The 25,995-nt window shown below is 37.2% G+C and overlaps 1 long non-coding RNA gene across 1 annotated transcript; it reads right to left on the reverse strand.

Moving 5' to 3' along the window:
- Positions 1–5,039: 5,039 nt before the first annotated feature.
- LOC141350823 (uncharacterized) lies at positions 5,040–14,633 on the reverse strand. The gene is made up of 3 exons (XR_012358971.1): positions 14,427–14,633; positions 5,992–6,132; positions 5,040–5,521 (listed from the first exon to the last, which is right to left on the reverse strand). It is a non-coding gene; the product is annotated as an uncharacterized lncRNA (long non-coding RNA).
- Between the last annotated feature and the right edge of the window lie 11,362 nt (positions 14,634–25,995).

The following is a 25,995-nucleotide window of genomic DNA, read 5'->3' on the forward strand; positions in this document are numbered from 1 at the left end:
GGATCAAGCTTCTCAAATTTTATTATTAAATACTCGCCGGAAATACTTTTTTGCCTCACGTGCAGACATCATGAATCACCCCACCAATCGGAATCATGGTGACAAACACAATGTTGCAAAGCATGCTGGGATCCACCATAGTATAAAACTCATGACTCCCATCATGCATTGCAACATAAATTATGTCACCCTTGTTGTGACCAATGGGGTGATTCACGATATCTGCACGCGAGGCACAATATTAATCTCCGGCAAGTATTTTTAACAACAAAACTTGAAAAGCTCTGTAAGTTAAAACCAGTATAGAATATATATGTGATCAACATTTTACTTTCCACGAATACTGAATTTTTTGACTGTTTAAACAATCCACCCAAATCCACAATCTCTGCTATCAAAAACTTCACAAACCTTGCTCCAACAACCTCCACAACAAACAATGTGCCCAGCAAACACCGCTGCAAAGACCCCAAAAAGGAAAACAAGAGTCAACCCACCCAACCAAAGGAACCACAGATCACCACAATGGCGACCAAACAACCTCAAAGTAGACAAAAGTCAGTCTGGCCTGCAACAAGAGAGATGTCCCCTCAGTTGATCCCATCTAAGGCAGTGACTGGAAGCCGCAGTCCCAGCTCTGCTCATTATCACCAGGTGCCCCCAACAATCAAACAATCACTCAAATGATTGCCCAACCATCCAAACAACTCGAACACTGCCTCGGTGTCACCTCTAACACCCCGCTGGTGGCACCCACACAAACACCGAGCCGGCGCCAATCCAACACCAGGGACCTTGCAGTGCAATATTACTTCTTTTTGTTAGATATTTATTATATCACATTATAATAAAAAAATCAGAAGAGACTAGTTCTTTTACAGGTATTACTACAGTTATTGCTCATTGACTAAATTAACACACTACATCATTTTCATTGCATCACCTACAGTCTATAAACAAGCACCACTCTACTGAATGATTGTAACCACAAAACTCAAAGACGAAACAGAAACTCTTCTAAATCTCAAAGATAAATGAACATTAAACACCAACTTTTTCTTTCTACTTAACAACACATAGATAGTGTTTCATTTTTAAATTTTACTCTGTGGGTGAAATTAGACAAACATGTCCTGAAAAGTTGAAGGCCCCTGTAGCGTACACAGCAAAAAGTCCAGTGTTAAATGAACTCTCACAGAGTTTATTTCAACACTTTTTCAGAGTTTATATAGGTCCACACTTTAAAGTTTTAAAGTTAAATGCACTTTCAAGACAGTACACTGTTAAAAATGTCCGTTAAAAAACGGACAAAGTACTGTATAAACATAAAGGAATCCTCCACATCCATGCCCCACAGGCATTTCATCTTTTTCCTTTTCAATAACATGTTGCACCATGGGTGCAATAAATCCTGCTGCAATCTGTCAATTCCGCCCCTCCATCACCATCTCGGCCCGAAACCCAAAATTATTCCAGCATCTACACATGTGATCCAGTAGACAAATCCTCTCTCCGACATGACGTGCAAGTCAAATGGACATCCACCACAAAATGCATCTAACCAAATCTCCAGTTTCTGTTTGTTCTAGATTCCTTTGAAGTCACCACCACGGTGAACAGTGTTCCCCCCAGCAAGGCACCCGTCCCTGACCCTCACATTCTTCACTCTACTCTTTCAACAATTACAACAGCTGTTTTGCTTTTATTAACTGTAACTTGTTTGTAACTTGGATGTGCCTTGAAAAGAGAGAACTAAATCTATCATGTCATGTAAGCTTAATTGTTTTGTGTTAAACTGACTAAACATTTAAAGATGAGATAATAAAATAAGAATAACAAACTAAAATTTATGAAAGTGACACTGTATTGAATAAGATTGCTGCAATGTGTCAGTTGTGTTTTTTTGCTTCGGAGGGACATCAACACCTTGGACACAAACCTCAACAACGGTGAGAGTAAAGTTTTCTACAATCCTGGTATCCAGCATGCATTGCGGCATGAAGCTTTGATGTTGATTGTCACCATTATCGCATTCCATAGGCGAATTGAAGTGTCCCCAAAGGCCACGAAAAATGTTCAGCAAATCCACAGAATTCTCAGCTCTCTTATATAAGGACATGTCTGCAAGCACAACGGAGAAAAAATTGTGTTTTTCCGCCAGGACATTATCTGTTGTTTTGTGGATTCTTTTTTTAGAATGTAACATTAGTAACACTCACAAAGTAATAAAGGGGTCATAATATAAGTTTTTTAAGGTGTAAATTAAGTCTTTGGTTTCCCTAAAGTGCATATTATGTGAAGTTTTAGCTCCTAACACCATGTAGAGGGTATGCATTGACGTCAATTTTCCACGTGACCACGCTGGAGCTCGCCCTGTTGAGTGGCAAACGTTCAACAAAATGGCTGGTTTTCATTACGGGTGCTTCGAAAATGCCAGTAACACTGACTATTATCAGCTTAAATTTAATTTAGTTGGACTTGATAGCAGAGGTGGACAATACTTAGTTACATTAGTTACATTTTCCAAGCATCTGTGCTTTATTAGGTTGTTTGTATTTGGAAAAACATTACTTCACTACATTCTAAAGCATAGAATCATACTGTGTATTCTTTAATATTGTATATTTAAATTTATTTAATACCTAAATACATTTAAATTGTGTACTTTTCCTTGAGTAAATGTATGTTAATGTACACAAATATCAAATTTAAAACAAAAACGTATTATTTATGAAATCTCTGCTTGATAGTGACCCTAGCAACTTTTCAACCCACCTGTGGACGTTGGCATGAACTATCTATTTACTTCTCCTTTCTGTGATGTTTTGGCAGTCTGTAAAACAGAGCTCCGAATTCTTGTTAATCTTTTAGTACAGTCTATCGCACAACAGATTTTTCCCATTTCGACGCCGATATCACACTGTATTTAAATGCTGCCGCACGCCACTCAGTAGAATTAACCGCACTACCTCTCACCAACGGTGACATCATGTGCATACCCTCTACAGATAATTTTTTATAGCATGTTTAACTTGCCACTTTATACACAGTAAAAAAACTAGATCAAAACGCGCACTGCTGGTGTTTATATGCATACATTATAACCACCAGTGTAGGCTACACATTTGACACCAATAATTTTGTTTTGGAGGTGTAAACAAAAATGTGCTGTTTTAAGTTAGATCAGCACAGTGCAAATGAGCTTAATGAAATGCAAACACTGATCGCAATGATGGTGACTTTAAATGAAACCAACAAACTTTACAAGATGTAAAATGCAGCAACAGAGATGCACTCTAGAGGCTGTTTACACCTGGCACCAACATGCATTTTCGTCGATCGGATCACAAGTGGACGACGTTAATGCCAGGTGTAAACTGTGTTCAAAACGTTTTGAACGCGCCCACTTTCGACCACTTTCAACCACATTCAGAGGTAGTCGAAACCACTTTCGATCGGATTGCTTTGGAATTGCGGAACGCAATGTGGTTGAATGTGTTCGAACAGCCACATGCGACCGCTTTCTCTCTGCCAATTTATCTAATCTGAGGTATTAAACACTAATTTTACGTATTTTTTTGACTTCTGCCGTGAACATACAGTGAACAGCGCTATTTTTAGCCTTTCATTGATAAAACTACTGCGGGTGTTCTCCGTAGTTTCGTTTTGAAAGCGTGAAAGTTGCGCGATCCTATTTCATCAATTGCGCTGAAAATTCAGAGAAAGCTCCAACAAATAAACGTACAAAACACTGTGCAGCATGTATACTTGCTAAACAAGCAGCGGGCTCCGACATAATATAAGTTTGCATCCATATAAACTCATAATTACTCCCGCTCGCGTTTGAATGACAGCAAAGAGACTCGCCCACCGTCTCACAGACCACCCTCTCACAGTATTCAGGACAGATGCGGTCGAAAGTGGACAAAAGAGACGGATTTAAATACCAGGTGTAAACGTAACGTGTCTCTCTCGTCCACTTGTGATCCGATCGACGAAAACACATCCTAAAACCAAGTGTAAACAGCCCCTAAAAAACAATAATGTCCTGGCAGAAAACCACCGGCACTTCCTCCGTTATGTTTACAGACACCTCCATCCATTCAAAAACTGAACATTCTGTTGATCCACAGAACACTGTTCGTAGAACTACGGAACATTGTCCGCAGCCCCCAGGCACACCCCAATCCGCCCACGAAACGCAACAACAACAACCAACAACAAAGCTCCACGCCGCAATGCACGCCGGGCACCAGGACTGCGGAAAACTCCCTCCTAACATTTACTCTCACCATTGTTGAGATTTGTATCCAAAGGGTTGATGTCTCTGAAGCAAAAACCACAGTTAACACATTTGCAGCAATCTTATTCAATACAGTGTCACTCTTACAAATTTCAGTTCTCTATTCTTATTTTTTCATTTCATATTTAAATGCTTGGCAGCGTAACAAAAAAACAACCAAGCATAGATGACATCATAGACACTTCCCTTTACTCAAGCAATGAACAAGTTGTAATTGCTGCAAGCAAAAACACTGCTGCAATGTTAAAAGAGCAGAGTCAGTTCTGGAAGGTCAAGGGACAAAAGCCCAACCAGAGGGAACACCAATCACCACAGTGGTGACTCCAAACGAATCCAAAACAAACTGGAGATTTAATGTGATAAATGTTGTGGCAAATATCCATCCGACCCACACGCCACGCCAGAAAGAAGACCCGTCACCAAATCACATGTGTCGATGCTGGAATAGTTGAACACTTGTATCTTGTTCTGACAGCATTTGTTTAGAAGTTAAACATCATCCATGTTAGAAAATAACTCTGCAAGCAAGTTGTAATTTTAGGTTTCAAACAGAGATGGCGACAGAGAGGCAAAAGTGAAAGACCGCAACAGGAGTCACCGCACCCACAATGCAACATGCCATCAAAAAAACCAGACAAACACCTGTAAAACACAAATACGGAAAAATCCTTCACATCTACACAGTACCCCGTCCGTTCTTTACAGAGTGTGGTGATAGAGAGGATAGAGTTACAGATTGCATTACAGGCAAATTAATTTTTTTTTTAAAGGTTTTACTTTCCATTTAATCTCCAGCACACATGAAAACAGAAGACTGAAACGTGTGGGCGGAGTGTAATCACATCTCTAAGGAGTTGGGTTAAAACTGACATGATAAAGTCTGTCAATTAATTCCAACTCTGAAAAACAACTTACTCGTTAGGTGTTGAATTCAACTGAAATTTTAACTCTTGCTGTGTATAAAATTATATTAAAATTGAAACCAAACCTTGCCGAGAATGGACAGAGACACAATAATGGTGATTATGTAAAGAACAATAAAGATCACATTTACAATTCTTGCTGCTAAGGTCCAGCATGGTGAGACTTTTTCTTGGTGTTGGTGAGTAAAATCCCAAAACTCCATAAGGATCTGCTTCAGCTTGTCGGGCGTACATGTCATCTGTTCAGTTCTACCGGTAACTGTGTCTAGAGAGTTATGCAAGTATATTACATCATCTGTGGAAAGAAATACAAACCATGGCTCTATAAATGCTATGGGTCAAGTAAAAAAATTTACTGTAGCTTTTTTACTAATTTTACTAAAGATTTTTATCTTTTTCTATTCAAATATTTTTACTTCTATGAGGCTGCTTTGCTCCAATGGATGTTGTGAATAGTACAACAGAAATAAAATTAAGTTTTGATTTCCCATAAGAATACAAAAATATACAGTATGCTGACCAGAATTATATGAACAGCTGCACAGAATGTCATTATTTAAACATTAAACATTATTAACTAAAGAATCAATTAAGTTCATCTTCTGTTGTCTACTCAATGTAGGTGGTGTGTCTTTTCTGGTTATGTAGTGGTTACTACAATCAAGATTGTTTGAATTTTGTCTGTATGGCGGCTTTTCAGTTTTATAGTAAGAATAAACAGATTTAAGACAATGTTTCTTATTTAATTGCTGGATTGACTCTTACCATGTTGAACGGTTAAATCTACTCCGCTTTCTGTTGGTGTTACTGGTTTGGTCTCTTTTCCTTTAGCAATCAGAATGCTCACAAATATGGTCTCCAGAATACTTATGCCGATAAGTGAGAAAACCCCAATGCAGTAAATCCCTGTGACAACAACAGCAAACCATTATAGCAAAAAATTCATACATGAGTTAAAGTTACATTTCTCTCAAGTCTCTGATCTCGGGGAGAGTTTAATAAGCCATTTTCACACAGATATTACTGAAAATACACAGAAAATTTAAGCAGGAGTAATAACGGGTTTAAAATTAACTAAAACTAATATTATGTGAGTATCACAGCTTGTTAGTAAACATGCTGCTCAGAGTTTATGTAAAAGTTTTCTCTGATAGTTCAGAGCAATCATTGAAAAAAGCATGTGCAACTTTCACACGCTTGCAAAATGAAACAAAAATTTAAGGGGCGGAGAAACTATCAATAGTTTTAATATAGTCTAGAGGCCGTGCTAAACACTGTGGGGTGGTTTCCCGGACAGGGATTAGCTTAATCCAGGACTAGGCCTTAGTTTAATTAGGAAATATAACTAGTTTTAACAAACATGCCTTACTAAAAACATTACCTGTGTGCATTTTGTGGCAAAACAAAGGGCCCTGTTGTATTTTAAGATATGTAAGTGCAAGTTGTTTTCAGTTTGGACAGCTCTTAAAAATGTTTTAGTCTAGGACTTGTCTAATCCCTGTCCGGGAAACCGCCCCTGTGAGACTAGTCCTAGACTTAAACACTTTTAAGAGCTCTCCAAACTGAAAACAACTTGACATATCTTAAAATAAATCAGTGCCCTTTGTTTTACCTCAAAATGCACATAGGTAATGTTTTTAATATGGCAAGTTTGTAAAAACTAGTTATCAGAGGTGGGTAATCCATGTGCCAAGAGTTTTGTTCCAATCACCTGGATTTGCTAATTAGCACAGTTTTTCAGCAGTGTTTAAAGGGGTCATATGATGAAAATGTTAGCATTGCCACTTTGTAGGTTTGAGCAAAAATGTGTCGTTTTGGGTGTGTTTTTTAAAATGCAAATGAGCGGATGAAGTGCAAACACTGATCACAATGATGGTGGTTTGTTGTAATTGAAACTCTATTGTGCTGTCAAGTCCAAAAATGTGTCGTTTTGGGTGTGTTTTTTAAAATGCAAATGAGCGGATAAAGTGCAAACACTGATCACAATGATGGTGGTTTGTTGTAATTCAAACTCAATTGTGCTGTCAAGTCCTTCTTTTCTCTCTCTTTCTCTCTGCACTAAACGGCATTGCAGTTGGCGGAGAGTTCAGATTAAGGAGGCGGTATTATTCTAATAAGATATCCTTATGACATCATAATGAAAGCCAAATTTCAATGACCTGTTTTTGCTCACACCTACAGAGTGGCAGTGCTGACATTTTCATCATGTGACCCCTTTGGGAGCCTCGGCGAAGCCTGCAGGGCAGCACTGCCTGGAGGGCAGTCCCCGTGCCCGGAGCGTTTCAGCCAATCACAGCACTGGTGCTAGATATCGAGCCTTCCGCCAGCTTCTGGCAGTTTGAGCTCACCGTTGGTCAGGTGAGTAGCGCAGATATTGTAAGATAGGAAGGTGACTGTATTTATAATCCGCTCGAAATGTTTTGAGTGTTTAAGAGATGTGTTTCCATGTTTTCATGGCACGACTTTCTTTTTCGTGCTGGTTTCACGTATTGGTTACTCAATCTTTTTCCCAATTTTACATTGTAAACATTGTAGTTTGAGATTGGTGTTAAAACAAATTGCATCCTAATCCAACTCCAACTTGCATTTATGCCAAACCCAACTTTGCCTCATGTGAAAACAGTTTAAAAACCAGTCAAAAAACACAAATCTAACCCCAATCCCAAGCAACAAGGGTTAGAAAAAAGGAAAAACAATTGAATAACTAATAAGTGAAACTGGCACGATAAAGACATTCGTGCCACAGACATGTGAAAACATACAAACACGTCACTTAAGTGCTCGAAACATTTAGAGCGGAATATAAATACAATCACATTCCTATCTTACAATATCTGTGCTACTCACCTGACCAACGGTGAGCTCAAACTGCCAGAAGCTGTCGGAAGGCTCGATATCTAGCACCAGTGCTGTGATTGGCTGAAACGCAGTGCTGCCTTGAAGGCTTTGTTGAGGGTTTTAAACACCAGGGAGCCAGGAGGTCACCTCCTGCCGAAAAACTGTGCTTATTACTGTAGCAAATCCAGGGCTGCGTTCAGCCCCGACAAAACGTTGCACAACGTTGCACAATGTTTATTAAACACAAACGGCGATGTGTTGAATGCCCTGTTGTGATGACGCAAGAGTTGCAACTACGGTAGATGAGAGGCCATTCTTTGTGTTCTTTTTTAAATGTTTCTGAAGCCTGATGCAATCGTTATAAATGTGTGTTTAATACTGTAAAAGACCCTCAATGTTACAGTCACTGACCTTGCCGTCCAGAATGAAAGACAACATTCCAACTTGAACCCATTGAGCGAGCTGTCTCTTTACTACCGCGTGGTTTTATACATCTTGCCGCTGATTGGGCCGACATTTCCGACACACCCACCAAACAAGAGAAAACGCTTCTAAAACCTGTTGCATTCCGTTGCACACCGTTTCCAGGAAACATGTCGTTCAACCCGGAAGCCGTAGCAAAACTTTGTGCACCGGTGTGGGATTGAACGTGCCCCAGGTGATTGGAACAAAATTCTGGAGAGGACCTCTGCTAGTTATATTTCCCAATTAAACCAAGGCCCAGCCCCGGACCAAGCCAATCCCGGCCCGGGAAACCGCCCCTGTGGGTTCGTGTTAAGTCAGGTCCAATATAAAAACTTTGTGCTCGGTACATCACATTAGATCAGTGGCTCTCAATCCTGGTCCCGGAGGCCCACCGCTCCGCACACCCTGCATGTCTCCCCTATCCGACAGACAATGAGATCTCTGCTAATGAGCTGATGATTTGAATCAGCTGTGTTAAACAAGGGAGACATACAAAATGTGCAGAGCATTGGGCCTCCAGGACCAGGACCGAGAACCACCGCATTAGATCAATAGGCAGTGAGTAGAAGGGCTCTTGTGGCTGCTCGAAGACATTTAACAATATGAGCATCTATACCACCAAAACAGTCTGGTTGAATGTGTTTTCGACTACTCTGAATGTGGGTGAAAATAAATGACCTTGAGAACAGAACATTTCACACCCCATTTAAACTTGTAACATGTTAACTTGTGGTCTGATCGACACTTCTCATACAATGCTGTATCAGTTTGCTACTGCATAATGGAGCACAATAGCCACTTTTTAATATGTAGTTCCTAATTTGTCTGAGTTCCTGAACTCCGCAAGGTGCACCCTTGCTCCCCTAAACTCAGTGAATGGTAAACTCTCTTTTCTGTCCTCTGTGAAAAGCCCACTCACTCTTCTGAACACATTGAAGTGCTTGCTCCCTCCCCTGTACTCCATGAAGAGCCCCTTCTCTTCCCTGAACTCTGCCTATAGACAAGTTTCCTGGGTGAAATAGGAAGGGCACCATTAGCTTTTACTGTCTTTGGTTAGCGTGCAGAAAAGTAAACTATGGAGTGTGTTACAAGTGTCCAGTTTTCTTGACGTTGCAAGAAGTACGACCTGATTTTGCAGAGTTCAACGTGTCCCTGGGTCAACAAGGGAGGGGCTTCGAAAAAAACTTTTAACCAATCAGCATGTTCTGAGGGCAGAAAGAATTGATTGGTTCACAAAAATGACCAATCAAAATGCTTGTTACTCGTTTAAGCCCTCAACGTAGCCTTCAAGGCAGTGAAGCAATTTGAGCTCCCCGTTGGTCAGGTGAGTAGCGCAGATATGGTAAGATAGGAATGAGATTGTTTTTGAATTCAGCTCTAAATATTTCGGGCAATCAAGTGATGTGTTTCTGTGTTTACACGTATCTGCCAGACAAATAAACCGTTTTTGCTTGGGGTTGGAGTTGGGTGAGGATGTCAATTTATGTAACAGAAAGTTGTTTTAACCCCAATCCCAAGCAACAATGGTAAGAAAATATGAAAAACAATTGAATAACCAATGCATAAAACTGGCACGAAAAAGAAAGTCATGCCACACAGACACGTGAAAACGCAGAAACCATTGTGTATGAGATTCAGCTCTTTCACAGCAGTTTGTCATTAAGGGGTTTAAGAAACTTTGCACAAAAAATGATCTGCTGTATAATTGGGACGCACAAACATCAAGAATCAGAGTATGAATCTCAACCATGGTGACCATAAAATGAAAAGCTTCATGCTGCAATGCATTCTGGGTATCAACAAATCTTATCCAGAACTCCTAGGGGCTGTTTACACTTGGTATTAAGATGTGTTTTTATCGATCGGATCACAAGTGGACGAGAGAGACACATGACGTTTACACCTGGTATTTAAATCCGTCTCTTTTGTCCACTTTCGACCGCTTCTGTGCTGAATACTATGAGGGGGTGGTCTGTGAGACGGTGGGCGAGTCTCTCTGCTGTCATTCAAACCCGAGCGGGAGTAATTATGAGTTTATATGGATGCAAACTAATATAACGTCGGAGTGCACTGCTTGTTTAGCAAGTAAACATGCTGCACAGTGTTTTGTACATGAGTATGTAAGAGCTTTCTTTGAATTTTCAGCGCAATTGATGAAATAGGATCGCGCAACTTTCAGACGCTTTCAAAACGAAACTGTGAAAATCGCACGAGGTCTTCTGTTAAGTTTTCGCAATTCATGCAGAATCTCAAAAACAAAAAAATACAACATCTGCGTCTGCAAGCAATTAACATGCAGACTGGGACGATGCAAAGATCAAAGAGGCTTGTGTTTGTAGTGCTCACTTCATTTGAGGTAAGTCATCATTTTTCAGCACTGTTAGATTAAATTATAAAGCCTAAATGGTATGAACAGTTCGACCCCGTGCTGCGCGAGCACCCGATAATCATTCAATGTTTACAAACCTTGAAGGGGTCTATTTTTAAGACATTTGAAAAATTAGGTGTGCGGTTTACAGAAAAATAATCAACACCCATAGAACATTTCTCAGCCAATCAGAATGCAGCATTCAACAGACCCGTGGTATAAACCTAAGTTAATAAATAACTCTACAAGTAAGATGTAAGATGTAAAATGCTTCAAGTGTTACTTTTTTAACACTCTGTGTGGATCTATATAAACATTAAGCAGTGTTAATGTTAATTTAACTCTGGGGATTTTGCAGTCTACATTAGCTCCACCAAGAAATGTTTATTTATTTTTTGTAGTTGTTGTGGTTCTGCTGGTATTTTGTCTTTATTCTCTTCTTGTTTATCTTTCTTTAGTGATTCTGTTTATTAACAGCAGGTGTTTATCATTAATGGTCAATCATCACTTCGTCCATCTCTTCATTATCTAATTAACTTCATCACTTCTTCAACCCAACCACACCCATACTTGACTTTGGTTTAGTCCACATTGGCTTTAGTCAAAGAGTATAGAAGCCCAAGAGGCGAAACTCAATAGAACGCTCCATAGCAACAGTTGCCCCCATGACGTGACGGCGCGGCCGCCATTATGGACTGAAAACTGAAGGAAAACGCCGAAAAATAATGAGAGTCAATGGCACTGAACCAACTTAATATAACAAAAACTTTTTTTTTTCTGGTCGTCATATCTAAATACGAAAACAACATGGTTATGCATGGCCTAATTATCCTTAGGAAAATAGTATTTTGGGACAAAATATTACTATAACAGTACGATAAGACTACTATAGAAATACTATAGCGGCTCTAGGATATTATAGAGGTATTACAGAACATAACATACTTATGTGATGTTCTAATACCTCTATAATATTTTAAAGCTGCTATAGTATTTCTATAGTAGTCTTATCGTACTTCTATAGTACTTTTAAACTGCTGTCAAAAACAAAAAACAAGTGCTCAACTATTCCAGCATCCACACACGTGATTTAGTAAACAAATCTTCTTTCTGACGAGACTGTAATCACAAGTCAAATAGACACTGATGTTGTTTGTTTATAAGATAAACTACCAATTATTAAAACCTGAGATTATAATCAAATGATAAAGAAATAAAGTATGCAAAACACATGATCTTTACATATGACACAGCTCTGACTAAGATTGCTGTAATGCTGTAGTTTTAATTAATATATTTTTTTGCTTAAGAGAGACATCAACACTTCGGATACAAATCTCAACAATGGTGACAGTAAATGGTAAGAGAGTCGTACAATTTTGTCATGTTGCAATGCATGATGGGAGTTAAGAATGAGTTTTATACAATCCTGTTACCCAGCATGCATTGCAGCATGAAGCTTTGTTGTTGATTGTCACCATGATTGTGTTTTATACCCTGACTGTTGATGTCTCAGTGTTGCTATTTTAAATCATGGGTTCAATTTGTGTTCTAAATTTTATACTTAAGACTATATAGATTCTTGCATTACTGTGGGACTTCACAGTACCACAATGATGATTAAACATAAAATTACACTGCTTTGCTCAAATTTTAATTTTTCAATCAAATCACAAGACATATGGTTTCATAAAAATTAGTATAGCAAGAGTTTAAGATTTATCTCATCATCTTCTGATCTAACAGATGTGCTTTATAAACACACTGTCACAATGAACTTATTAACTTTAACACTGCTTCAGAGTTACTTTTAACACCCTGCCGGTGGTTCCCATATGAACACAGACCGGTGTTAAATTAACACCAGGGAATTTACTGTGTGTAGTTGATATTGCGATGTCTGGAGTGTTTTTATGTCTTTGTCCTGTCTTTTCTGGTGTAATTGATGTTTTTAGTGTTATTTTATTTTTAATACTATGGATTAATGTACAGCACCTTGGTCAATAATCGTTGTTTTTTGGTGCTTTATAAATAAAGTTGAGTTGAGTGAGTCAACTCAACTTTATAAATGATAATAAATGATATTCGCCTCAATACAGACACAGGCAAACTATCAGTGCTGGTGCTACTCGACCTCAGTGCTGCTTTTGACACTGTCGATCACAACATACTTCTTGACAGGCTGGAAAACTGGGTCGGGCTTTCTGGGGTGGTCCTGAAATGGTTCAAGTCATACTTAGAAGGGAGAGGTTATTATGTAAGTATAGGTGGCCATAAATCTGAGTGGACATCCATGACATGTGGAGTCCCGCAAGGCTCAATTCTTGCGCCACTCCTGTTCAACCTGTATATGCTCCCACTAAGCCAAATAATGAGAGAGAACAAAATTGCCTATCACAGTTATGCAGACGACACTCAGATCTACTTAGCTCTATCCCCTAATGACTACAGCCCCATGGACTCCCTGTGCAAATGCATTGATGAAGTTAACAGTTGGATGTGCCAAAACCTTCTTCAGTTAAACAAAGAGAAAACTGAAGTAATTGCGTTTGGAAACAAAGATGAAGTTCTCAAGGTGAATGCATACCTTGATGCTAGGGGTCAAACAACTAAAAATCAAGTCAGGAATCTTGGTGTGATTCTGGAGTCGGACCTTAGTTTCAGTAGTCATGTCAAAGCAATAACTAAATCAGCATACTATCATCTAAAAAATATTGCAAGAATTAGATGCTTTGTTTCCAGACAAGACTTAGAGAAACCTGTGCATGCTTTCATCACCAGCAGGGTGGATTATTGTAATGTCCTCCTCACTGGCCTTCCCAAAAAGACTATTGGACAGCTCCAGCTCATTCAGAATGCTACTGCCAGGATTCTGAGCAGAATCAGAAAATATGAACATATCACACCAGTCCTCAGGTCTCTACACTGGCTACCAGTTACATTTAGGATTGATTTTAAAGTATTATTAATGGTATATAAATCACTCAGTGGACTAGGACCTCAATACATTGCTGATATGCTCATTGAATATAAACCCATCAGATTACTCAGATCATTAGAATCACATCAGCTAGAAATACCAAGGGTTCACTCAAAGCAAGGAGAGTCAGCTTTTAGCTATTATGCCAGTCGCAGCTGGAACCAGCTTCCAGAAGAGATCAGATGTGCTCCAACAGTAGCCACATTCAAATCCAGACTCAAAACACATCTGTTTAGCTATGCATTTACTGAATGAGCACTATGCCGCGTCCGAACTGATTGCACTATATTTTATATGCACTATTTTAATTATTTTCTATTTCTCTTGATTTTATTCTTATTTTTAACTGTTTTATACTTTTATTCCTGTTTTATTCTTTTTCACACATTTAAAAAAATCACATTTATTTTCTTTTAATTGATATTTTAAATGCATGTTTCTTTGATTTTTGTTTTCTCATTTCTATGTAAAGCACTTTGAATGACCTTTGTGTATGAAATGTGCTATACAAATAAACTTGCCTTGCCTTGCCTTGTCACGTAAACTTACCAATCAGTGGCATTTCACTTGCAGTAGATGGCAGCTTGTCATTAAGAATCAGCAGTAACACAGATATGGACAGCAGTAAAGTCACTTTAAAGCCCAGTTTCTCTGCTTCAGATGCATTTATGAAGAATGAGGCCACATCCAGCACAAGAAAACAAAATACTGGAAAAATTAAGTTGATGATATACAGCAGAGGTCTCCTCTTGATGGTGATCTGAAATATAAGAGTATTGTATGAACAATACAGAAAAAACTAATAATTTATGATGTCACAGCCTGCCTGCCTATCTGTCTGTCTATTCTGCAATGTTGAAACTGCCCAACTAGTTATCATCATGCAAGGTAAAAGTAAACATTTAGCCATGGAGGGTCATTTCGGTCATCTAATGACTAATGACCCATTATATACTGTATAAATACCATCTTGTAGTATACTGTACTGTACTGCCCTACACTATAGACGGTTTCATTGCATGCATGCACCTTCCCCGCTAGAAATAAAAAGTTCTAAGAACGTTCCCTGAAAGTTCCCAAATGTTCCCCAAAACATTCTGCCAACGTTAAAAGTGTCCAGTTTTTTAAAGTTCTGAACGTTAGAGTAATGTTACATTTTACCATTTTTAAACGTTATGACAATGTCATGTTTTAATGTTCACACAATGTTTAAAACAACAGCTGTTTATTATATTGACTTGTTTAATTGATCTGTAAATGATAGAGAAACATTGCATTTTATTATTTTATAAAACATTATTTCTGAATGTTCAGTAAATATATTGCTGTAGAAAACACAATTCACTTATTAGGTTTAGATGTTGATGTTTTGTTTCATTTTAAGTCATCCTTATTGTGATTAGTGTTTGTAGTGCAAAAAGCACTTGACTTTTTGCTTGCTAATTTATTCCCTGTTGTGTTAACTTTGTGTTAATGCACCACATTTGTTAAGAACATGTAAAGTTAATAGTGTAATTCTGTGGTAGTTGGTATAAATGTAAAGATCATCACCTAATTAATTTACTAATCAAAAGTTTATTTTCTTCCAATAATGTATATTAGATCCAGTGACTCTTTCACAGCAGTTTGTCATTAATGAGTTTTAGAAACTTTGGACAAAAAAATCCGTATAACTGGGATGCACAAACGTCAAGAACCAGACCACGAATCCCAACCACGGCGACAAACAAAATTGTAAAAAAAAATCCTTATTTATCCATGCTGCAGTGCATGTTGGGAATCCTGAATGAAATTTGTAATTTGTTAATACCCAGCATGCATTGCAGCATGAAGTTTTTCATTTAATTGTCACCATGATTGAGATTCATACTCTGATTCTTGATGTTTGTGCGTCCCAATTATACAGCCGATATTTTTGTTTCTAAAAATATTTCTAAAACTCCTTAATGACAAACACCTGTGAAAGCACTGGATCTCATTTACATTTTTGACAGAAAATAAACTCTTGATCAGTAAATTAATTAGGTGATGATCTTTACCATTATGTACCAAGCACCACAGATTTACACTATTAACTTTTCATAACAAAAGTGGTGCATTAACACAAAGTTTACACAACCAGGAAACAACAAGCAAAAAGTGAAGTGTCATGAGTCCAACTAAAACAAACACTAATTACAATAAGGGTGACTTAAAATGAAACAAAACATCAACATCTAAACCTAATAAGTGAATTGTGTTTTCTACAGCTATATATTTACTGAACATTCAGAAATAATGTTTTATAAAATAATAAAATGCAATGTTTCTTTATCATTTACATAACAATTAAACAAGTCAATATAATAAACAGTTGTTGTTTTAAACATTGTGTGAACATTAAAGCATGACATTTTAAAAAAACTTTTAATGTCGCCAGAATGTTTTTGGGAACATTGGGAACTTTCAGGGAACGTTCTTAGAACTTTTCATTTCTAGCTGGGTTGTCGCGTCTGGCCTAAAGTTCTCTGTTTGTTTACTAGCAGCTAAACTGATCTCTGAAACAAATACTGATAAAGATTACTGTTAACATTGTATTGATATGCTTTAGCTATGATTTGAACTAAGGTCATTTACTTGTAATTTATTTTGCTTGTTATCACTAGTGGTCCGCCAAACCCCCCCAGTGGTCCGCTAAAAGATGACCGAAACTAGGCAAGTGTTTATACACAGTAAAACTCCCAGTGTTAAATTAACACTGCTGGGAGCATATATGGTCCCACTCTACAGAGTGTTAAATTTACACTGAATCAGTGTTAAAGTTAATGAGGTAATGAAGTGATGATTAAGACATTAATGGTGAACACCGGCTGGTCATTTTGTGTCAAATCAACTTAATTTTAGAATTGTTCCTGTCTCTAAGTTTTTATTTTCTTTTTCTGGAGAAAGTAATACTAAAATGATGAAAAAGGTCAAAATATTAAATGCAAAAGATATGTAAAACTGCTGTGTGTGTATATATAGGAGTCTATCTTACAGAGTTTTAAAAAGTTACACTGAAGCAGAGTAAACAGCTGCCAACTTTAACTTTTGCCTCTCTATCATCATCTCTGTTTGAAACCTAAAATTACAACTTGATTGTAGAGTTATTTTGTAGAAGATGATAAGTTTTACTTCTAAACAACTGTTGTCAGAAAAAAATAAAAGTGCTCCAGCATTCCAGCATCCACACATGTGACTTCGTAGACAAATCTTCTTTCTGATAAAATGTAATCACAAGTCAAATGGATATTTATCACAAAAATTATCACAATAAATCTCCAGTTTGTGTTTTAGATTTATTTTAAGTCACCCTTATTGTGATTAGTGTTTCCTTTAGTTAGGCATTTGTCCCTTAACTAATTTTCCAATATTAGCAATTGCAACAGTGTTTCAATAAAAGCACTTGTTTGTTGCTTGATGTAGAAAAAATCTTATCAACCCACCTAAAATTGCTTGTTTTAAAAATATTAATATATGATAAAACATGAGAAAAGTAAAGAAAAAAAAGCATAAAAAATATTTCTCTATGCAAATGACACAGTTTAGGATAAGGGTGCTTTGATTCTAGGTTTTGTTTTTTTTTGTTCAGAGAGACTTCATGACTTTAGATACAAATCTCAACAATGGTGACAGTAAATGGTAAGAAAGTTGCAGAATTGTGTCATGTTGCAATGCATGATGGGAGTTATGAAAGAGTTTTCTACAATCCTGGTACCCAGCATGCATTGCGGCATGAAGCTTTGTTGTTGATTGTCACCATGGTTGAGTTTTATAGGGTGATTGTTGATGTCTCAGGGTGTCCGACTGAAACCACAGATTAGATTTGTGTTAAAAAAATTAACTCTTAAGGGTATGGATTTACAGCATAGGAACATTACAGGTTTGACTGAACATAAAAAAATGTAACTTACATTTAGTGTTTTTTTTTTAGTTTGAGATCAGTGAATCACAATATTTAACAACTACTGTAGCACACCAACAGTTTATAAATTCATCTGTGTCACCTCCCTCTGCTCCAACAAATGTGTTTAATAAACACAATGAACAAAAGAAGGGCAGCTCTAATCTTCAAGACTCAAGTGCCCAACTAATGGAAACACTAATCGGCACAATGGTGACTCGCTTTATTAACCAGAAATACAGCTGTTGTATAGAGATTAAACTTATCATCCATGTAACTCTACAGGCAAGTTGTGACTTTGGGTTTCGGGCAGAGATGATGGTGGAGAGGCGGAGGTTGAGGATGGCAGCTTTTTGCTCTGCTTTAGTGTAACTTTTTGAAACTCTGTGGGATGGAATCGTGTATACGCGCGCAGCGGTTTTTGTATATCTATTGCATTTGGTGTTTTGACATTTTTCATCATTTTGGTATTGCTTTCTCCAGAGGAATAAGGTAGGGGCTTAGAGACAGAAACAATTGTAGGATTGAGTTGATTTGGCACGGGGTGACCGGCAGGTGTTCACCATTGGTGTCTTGATCGTCACTTCATTGTCTCATTGACTTTGGCACTGATTCAGTGTGGATTTGGCACCCTGTGGAGTGGGACCATGTGTGCTCCCAGCGGTGTTGATTTAGCACTGGGAGTTTTACTGTGTACAATCGTCACTTATTTAAGTAGATTTTTAATGCACTTGCAAAACTGTGATATCAGTTCTTGCCATTCTGTTTTAATAATGTAAAAATGGATTGGTGGCTAAACCAAAGAGGAGTCACAAGAAGGATCAAACGTCAACTGAAAGCAGCTAAAATCCACAGATCTATTAGTTTTGTAATGTACTAGTTTTTGTTTCATGTGTAAAATCCCTGTAATTTTGTGATTTTGGACATTAAAGGGAACATTTTTTCCAGCAATTTATTGTTACCATATATGGTAACAGTTACAACCATAGACTTCATTCATACAGTATACCCGCACAGCAAAATCCCCAGTGTTAAATTATCACCGGGTCGGTGTTTATATGGGTACCACCAGCAGGGTGTTAAAAGTAACACCGAAGCAGTGTTAGAGTTAATTAGATACTTTAGCAATCATTTGAGTGATTATTTGATTATTGAAGACACCTGGTGATAATGAGCCGAACTACAACTATAACTTCCAGCCACTGCCTTAGATAAAATCAACTGAAAAGACATCTCTCTTATTACAAACCAGAATGACTTTTGTCTTTTGAAATTTATTATGGTGATCAATGGTTCCTTTAGTTGGGCAGTTTGACTCTTGTTTATCTTTTGAGGTCTTTGCAACAGTGTTTATTGAACATATTATTTGTTGCAAAGGTTGTTAGAAAACAATGTTTATAAAGTTGTTATAACAGTGATTAAAGATTTAAGTAAATTGTTTACACCCGAAGACTGGAGTTGAAAACCACTGGTCTATATAGCCCTTTTAGCTACCTGAAATATTTGGCAACTTTGTGACATCTCAAAAGTATTGGAAACAGCTGTAGATGAATGTATACTGAGAAGTTCCCACTCTCCCTGGGCCTGAAAGCTCTCCTGAGAGTGCAAAGTAAGAGACTCTGAACCAGAGTGTCCACTTAAGACTAGCTCATTATCTGTGGGAAAGTAAAAGCAAATAATTGAACATAAATTAGAATTTGATTAGTTTAAAGTTAAACAATTCATGTGTTTCTTTTATCTGTATAGACTGAAGATTGAAATGTGAAACTGCAGCTTTGTGTGTCAAATGGAAACCTGTACAAGTCCATCTTACAGGCTGAGGTCACAGATAAACTATCCACTGTGTATAAATAGCCACCCGATTTTAATTGCACATATGGAGACTCCTTTGATCCAAACTCGGTTTTGAGGCTAAATGAACAAAACAATATAAAAATACTAATGACTGGAGACAAATATTAAAAAGAAACTATTGAAATGAATAAATTCCCAGATAGCATGCAACCATTGAAACAATGTTAAAAACAGTTGATTTGTCAATGTTTATTGCATTGAATCAATATCAGGTTTGCACACTCAATTAATATTGAAAAATATTGAAATTGTAACAAACCACCATTATTGTGATCAATGTTTGCTTTAGTTGGGTCCTTGACTCTTGACCTTCACTAAATTATGTCTTTCTTATTTTTGTCTTTGTATGTGTTTAGGTAATAACACATGGGCATTGGAAAAGAAATATGTGTTTCAAAGTTAAATTGACACTGATTGGTTAGTGTGAAGATGTCAAGATTATATAAAAAGAAGCTGTTTTACATGATTATGTGGATCCATTTTTGACAATTATAATTGTTTTGGTTTGTAAATACACTGGGACAAAAAGAAAAATTAACAAATGCTGACACATTCAGACATCATTACTCATCCTACAAATCTCAACAATGGTGCCAATCATCAAACAAATTCAGATAAAACGATCAACTGCAATGCATGCTGGGAGTGATGAATTAGTTTAGTACTACGCTAATACCCAGCATGCATTGCAGCATGAAGCTTTTTTTTTTTTTTTTGATCGTCACCATTGATGAGATTCATAGACCGATTCATGATGTCAGAGATTGATTCAGTAGTTTAATCTTCTAAGTATTTTTATAATCCTCAAAATAACAGACCTGACACTGCTTCCAACTAGTACTGTGATATCCATTTCTTATACATCTTTAAAGGAGCATTTCACCCATGGAAACAATAATCTTTATTAAAAGTGGATAATATTTGTAGTTGAAATGTAACATAAATTTAGAATTTGGTGCCTATTTGACAGAGAAAAGGAGTGTTTGTAGTCTCACCCCCTCTACAAAGATATTGGACTTCCTTCTTTCAATGATGCAAAATGATGATTTTTACATCATTGAAAGAAGGAAGTGCAACAATGAAATCCATATTTCTCCTTTCTCAGTGGAAACAGAGGGAATGATGCATGACCATTCAAAAACATGACTGGGTTTCTAACTATACAAAGCTTAATGAAAATGGGTGAAGTGTCCCTTTAACAGTATTTCATTTAGGAGCATTTTAGGAGTAGTTTTGGTAAGTCTACAAGAATTAAACTACTTGATAACATTCAATCTTTGTTTGTTTTTTAGCAATAGCAGATGTATTTTAAAACACTGCTTCAACACCCAAAGAAAACTTACCATTAAAACACAAGAGTCAAGGACCCAACTAACACTGATCACAATAATGGTGGTTTGTTGAATTTTCTATATTTTTCAGTATTAATGGAGGGTGCAAATGTGATATTGATTCAAAAGGATTAACATTGACAAATCAACGATTTTTAACATTGTTTCAATGGTGGCATGCTATCTGGGTTGATTATTATATTTTTTTTCTTTGAAGTTGACCAGTGATATTAGCCAAGCAAATTTAAAGGGGACATATTTTGAGATTTTTTTTAAGATGTAAACTAAGGCCTAGTCCACACGAACACTGTTATTTTTATAACCGTGAGTTTTTTCACACGGTTTGGCCGTTCGTCCACACAAAACCGCAGTATCAGGGCACTGAAACGGAGCATATTTGAAAACCCCGGCCAGGGTGAGCTTTTTAAGAAACCCCGGTTACAGTGGTTTCGTGTAGAGAGTAAAACCGGGGGTTTTGCCTTGCGACGTCAGAGTGTGCGCCGTTATCTACTGTGTTTAACGTCAAGATTGTGCGCCGCTGACTGCTTTGTTGATGATTCTGTGCAATGGCGGACGTATCTTGCTAATAATAACTGTGCTAACAGGGCTTCTAACATGTATACAGAAAGATGCTCAGTTATCTCACTATATTGCGGAACACGATTTGGGTTATATCCCCGCCTCTGGTGTGGCATGCTCTTGACAGCGCTTGATAGCGTGCTTTTGCTTTATCGTGTGGATGGATATTTAATTTAAAGGGGTCATATGATGAAAATGTCAGCACTGCCACCCCGTAGATGTGAGCAAAAATAGGTCATTGAAATTTGGCTTTCATTATGATGTCATAAGGATATCTTATTAGAATAATACCGCCTCCTTAATCTGAACTCTCCAACCACTGCACTGCCGTTTAGTGCAGAGAGAAAGAAAGAGAAAAGAAGGACTTGACAGCACAATTGAGTTTCAATTACAACAAACCACCATCATTGTGATCAGTGTTTGAACTTTATCCGCTCATTTGCATTTTAAAAAACACACCCAAAACTACACATTTTTGGACTTGACATCAAAATAGAGTTTCAATTACAACAAACCACCATCATTGTGATCAGTGTTTGCACTTCATCCGCTCATTTGCATTTTAAAAAACACACCCAAAACGACACATTTTTGCTCAAACCTACAAAGTGGCAATGCTAACATTTTCATCATATGACCCCTTTAAAGGGGACATATTATGAAAATCTGTCTTTTTCCATGTTTAAGTGCTATAATTGTGTCCCCAGTGCTTCTATCAACCTAGAAAATGTTAAAAAGATCAACCCAATAACTTAGTTTTGGTAAACCTTTTTCTGCAAGCATGTGAAAAAATAGGTCATTGTAATTTGGCCCTTATTGTGATGTCAGAATAAGGTAATACCGCCCCCTTTATCTGCACTATCCAACCACAGCACAACCATTTAGTATGGAGAGAAAGAGAGAGATAAAATATTTAACAGCACAATAGAGTTTCAATTGCAACAAACCACCATCATTGTGATCAGTGGTTGCACTTCATCCGCTCATTTGCATTGTAAATGACACACCCAAAACGGCACACTTTTGCTCAGACCTATTTTAGACTTAGTTTATATCTTAAAAAAAATCTCATAATATGTCCCCTTTAAACCGAGCATGTGTGGACGGGATTTTTTTTATGGAAAACTCCGGTTATAAATATACCCGTGTCCGTGTGGACTAGGCATGCGTCTTAATCTAGGTCTGAGCAAAAGTGTGCCGTTTTGGGTGTGTCATTTAAAATGCAAATGAGCAGCTGAAGTGCAAACACTGATCACTATGATGGTGGTTTGTTGTAATTGAAGCTCAATTGTGCTGTCAAGTCCTTCTTTTCTCCCTCTTTCTCTCTGAACTAAATGGCAGTGCTGTGGTTGGATATTGCAGATAAAGGGGGCGGTATTACCTTATTCTGACATCACAATAGGAGCAAAATTACAATGACCTATTTTTTCACATGCTTGCAGAGAATGGTTTACCAAAACTACGTTTCTGGGTTTATCTTTTTCAAATTTCTAGGTTGATAGAAGCACTGGGGACACAATTATAGCAGTTAAACATGGAAAAAGTCAGATTTTCATAATATGTCCCCTTTAAAGCTGGCTTGTGCATCTTTTCTACCTTATCCTTACACACTGTAAAAATGCTGCATTAAATTAAACAACTTGGTTATGCAAGTTTTCACATGTGATAAATTCGCATAACTTACAAAAATTTGAAACTTTTTTTATTTAAGGTTAAAGGAACATAAATATATGTTGATTTGTCAAAAGTGCTGTTTTTTGCAGTGCATTTACATATTTGTATTGTTTATACTTACATACCCAGATAGCAGATAGTGAATGACAAGAGTCAAGGACCCAACTAAAGCAAACAATGATCACAATAATGGTGATCTTTTGAAATTTCAATATTTTTTTCAATATAAATGGAGGGCGTAAACAGTTGCATGCTATCTGTACTTATTTTATACAGTACTGTAGATGGTTGGGTACAGGTTATCCTGTGTTGGCTTCTTATCCACGAAGTTAAACGAGCACACAAACAAGTGTTTGGGGGTGTTTTTAAAGGGGACATATTATGAAAATCAGACTTTTTCCATGTTTAAGTGCTATAATTGTGTCCCCAGTGCTTCTATCAACCTAGAAAATGTTAAAAAGATCAACCCAATAACTTAGTTTTGGTAAACCATTTTCTGCAAGCATGTGAAAAATAGGTCATTGTCATTTGGCCCTTATTGTGATGTCAGAATAAGGTAATTATTTATCTGCACTATCCAACCACAGCACAACCATTTAGTATGGAGAGAAAGAGAGAGATAAAATATTTCACAGCACAATTGAGTTTCAATTGCAACAAAATATTGTTTTGTTCTTATATATTCTTTTTGATCCGTCCATAGCTTTTTGGGAGGTGATGGAAACTGTACAGTCATTGGCAGGAACTCTCCAATTTAGTTTTAGGCTTATGTTCAAAACACTCATGTTTAAGCCACTGACTTAGTTTATTCTGCTTATATGTACAACCACGAACAGCACATGTTGTCCCTAAGCTCCGTAACGACATCTCTCATAAAGGTTTGTGACTTTAAATAGTAAAAAATATCCCAAAAACACCTAACCTGTTCGCTATACACCACATAAAATACCATTGATATTCTACTACTGCCGCCTCACCGAGAGTTTTACTCACTTTCTTTTTTACAGTCCCAGCTAGAAATTAAAAGTTCTAAGAACGTTCTCTGAAAGTTCCCAATGTTCCCAAAAACATTCTGGCAACGTTAAAAGTGACTAGTTTTTTTTTAAGTTCTAAGAACGTTTCTGTGTTGTCTGAACGTTAGAGGAATGTTACATTTTACCATTTTTAAACGTTATGACAATGTCATGTTTTAATGTTCACACGTTTAAAACAACAACTGTTTATTATATTGACTTGTTTGACTGTTATGTAAATGATAGAGAAACATTGCATTTTGTTGTTTTGGAGGACATTGTTTCTGAATGTTCAGTGGATGTGTTGCTGTGGAGGACTCAATTCACTTGGGTTTGGATGTTGGTGTTTTGTTTCATTTAGGGTCACCCTTGTTGTGGTTGGTGTTTGTTTTGGTTGGTCTCTTGACACTTGACTTTTGGCTTGCTGGTTTTTTCCTGGTTGTGTTGACTTTGTGTTGATGCACCACATTTGTTATGAAAAATTAATAGTGTAATTCTGTGGTGCTTGGTACATAATGGTAAAGATCATAATTAATTTACTAGTCAAAAGTTTATTTTCTGTCAAGAATTTGAATGAGATCCAGTGCTTTCACAGCCGTTTGTCGTTGGGGAGTTTTGGAAACTTTGGACAAAAAATACCCGCTGTATAATTGGGATGCACGGACATCAAGAGTCGGGGTATGAATCTCAACCATGGTGACAATTAAATAAAAAACTTCATGCTGCAATGCATGCTGGGTATTAACAAATTACAAATCTCATTCAGGACTCCCAGCATGCACTGCAGCATGGATAAATAAGGATTTTTTTTACAATTTTGTTTGTCACCATGGTTGAGATTCATAGTCTGATTCTTGATGTTTGTGCATCGCAATTTTACAATGGATATTTTTTGTCCAAAGTTTCTAAAACTCCTTAATGACAAACGGCTGTGAAAGAGCTGGATCTATATACATTATTGGCAGAAAATAAACTTTTGATTTGTAAATGAATTAGGTGATGATCTTTACCATTATGTACCAACAACCACAGAATTACACTATTAAAGGGGTCATATGATGAAAATGTTAGCACTGCCACTTTGTAGATGTGAGTAAAAATAGGTCATTGAAATTTGGCTTTCATTATGATGTCATAAGGATATCTTATTAGAATAATGCCGCCTCCTTAATCTGAACTCTCCAACCACTGCACTGCCGTTTAGTGCAGAGAGAAAGAGAGAGAAAAGAAGGACTTGACAGCACAATTGAGTTTGAATTACAACAAACCACCATCATTGTGATCAGTGTTTGAACTTTATCCGCTCATTTGCATTTTAAAAAACACACCCAAAACGACACATTTTTGGACTTGACAGCACAATAGAGTTTCAATTACAACAAACCACCATCATTGTGATCAGTGTTTGCACTTCATCCGCTCATTTGCATTTTAAAAAACACACCCAAAACGACACATTTTTGCTCAAACCTACAAAGTGGCAATGCTAACATTTTCATCATATGACCCCTTTAACTTTGCATGTTCATAACAAATGTGGTGCATTAACACAAAGTTAACACAACCAGAAAAAAAACCAGCAAGCATAAAGTCAAGTGTCAAGAGTCCAACCAAAACAAACACCAATCACAACAAGGGCGACCCAAAACGAACCAAAACATCAACATCCAAACCCAACAAGTGAATTGTGTTCTCCACAGCAATATATCCACCGAACATTCCGAAACAATGTTCCATAAAATAAT

The sequence above is a fragment of the Misgurnus anguillicaudatus genome, chromosome 19 (genome assembly GCF_027580225.2).
Source record: "Misgurnus anguillicaudatus chromosome 19, ASM2758022v2, whole genome shotgun sequence".
NCBI classification, from domain to species: domain Eukaryota; kingdom Metazoa; phylum Chordata; class Actinopteri; order Cypriniformes; family Cobitidae; genus Misgurnus; species Misgurnus anguillicaudatus.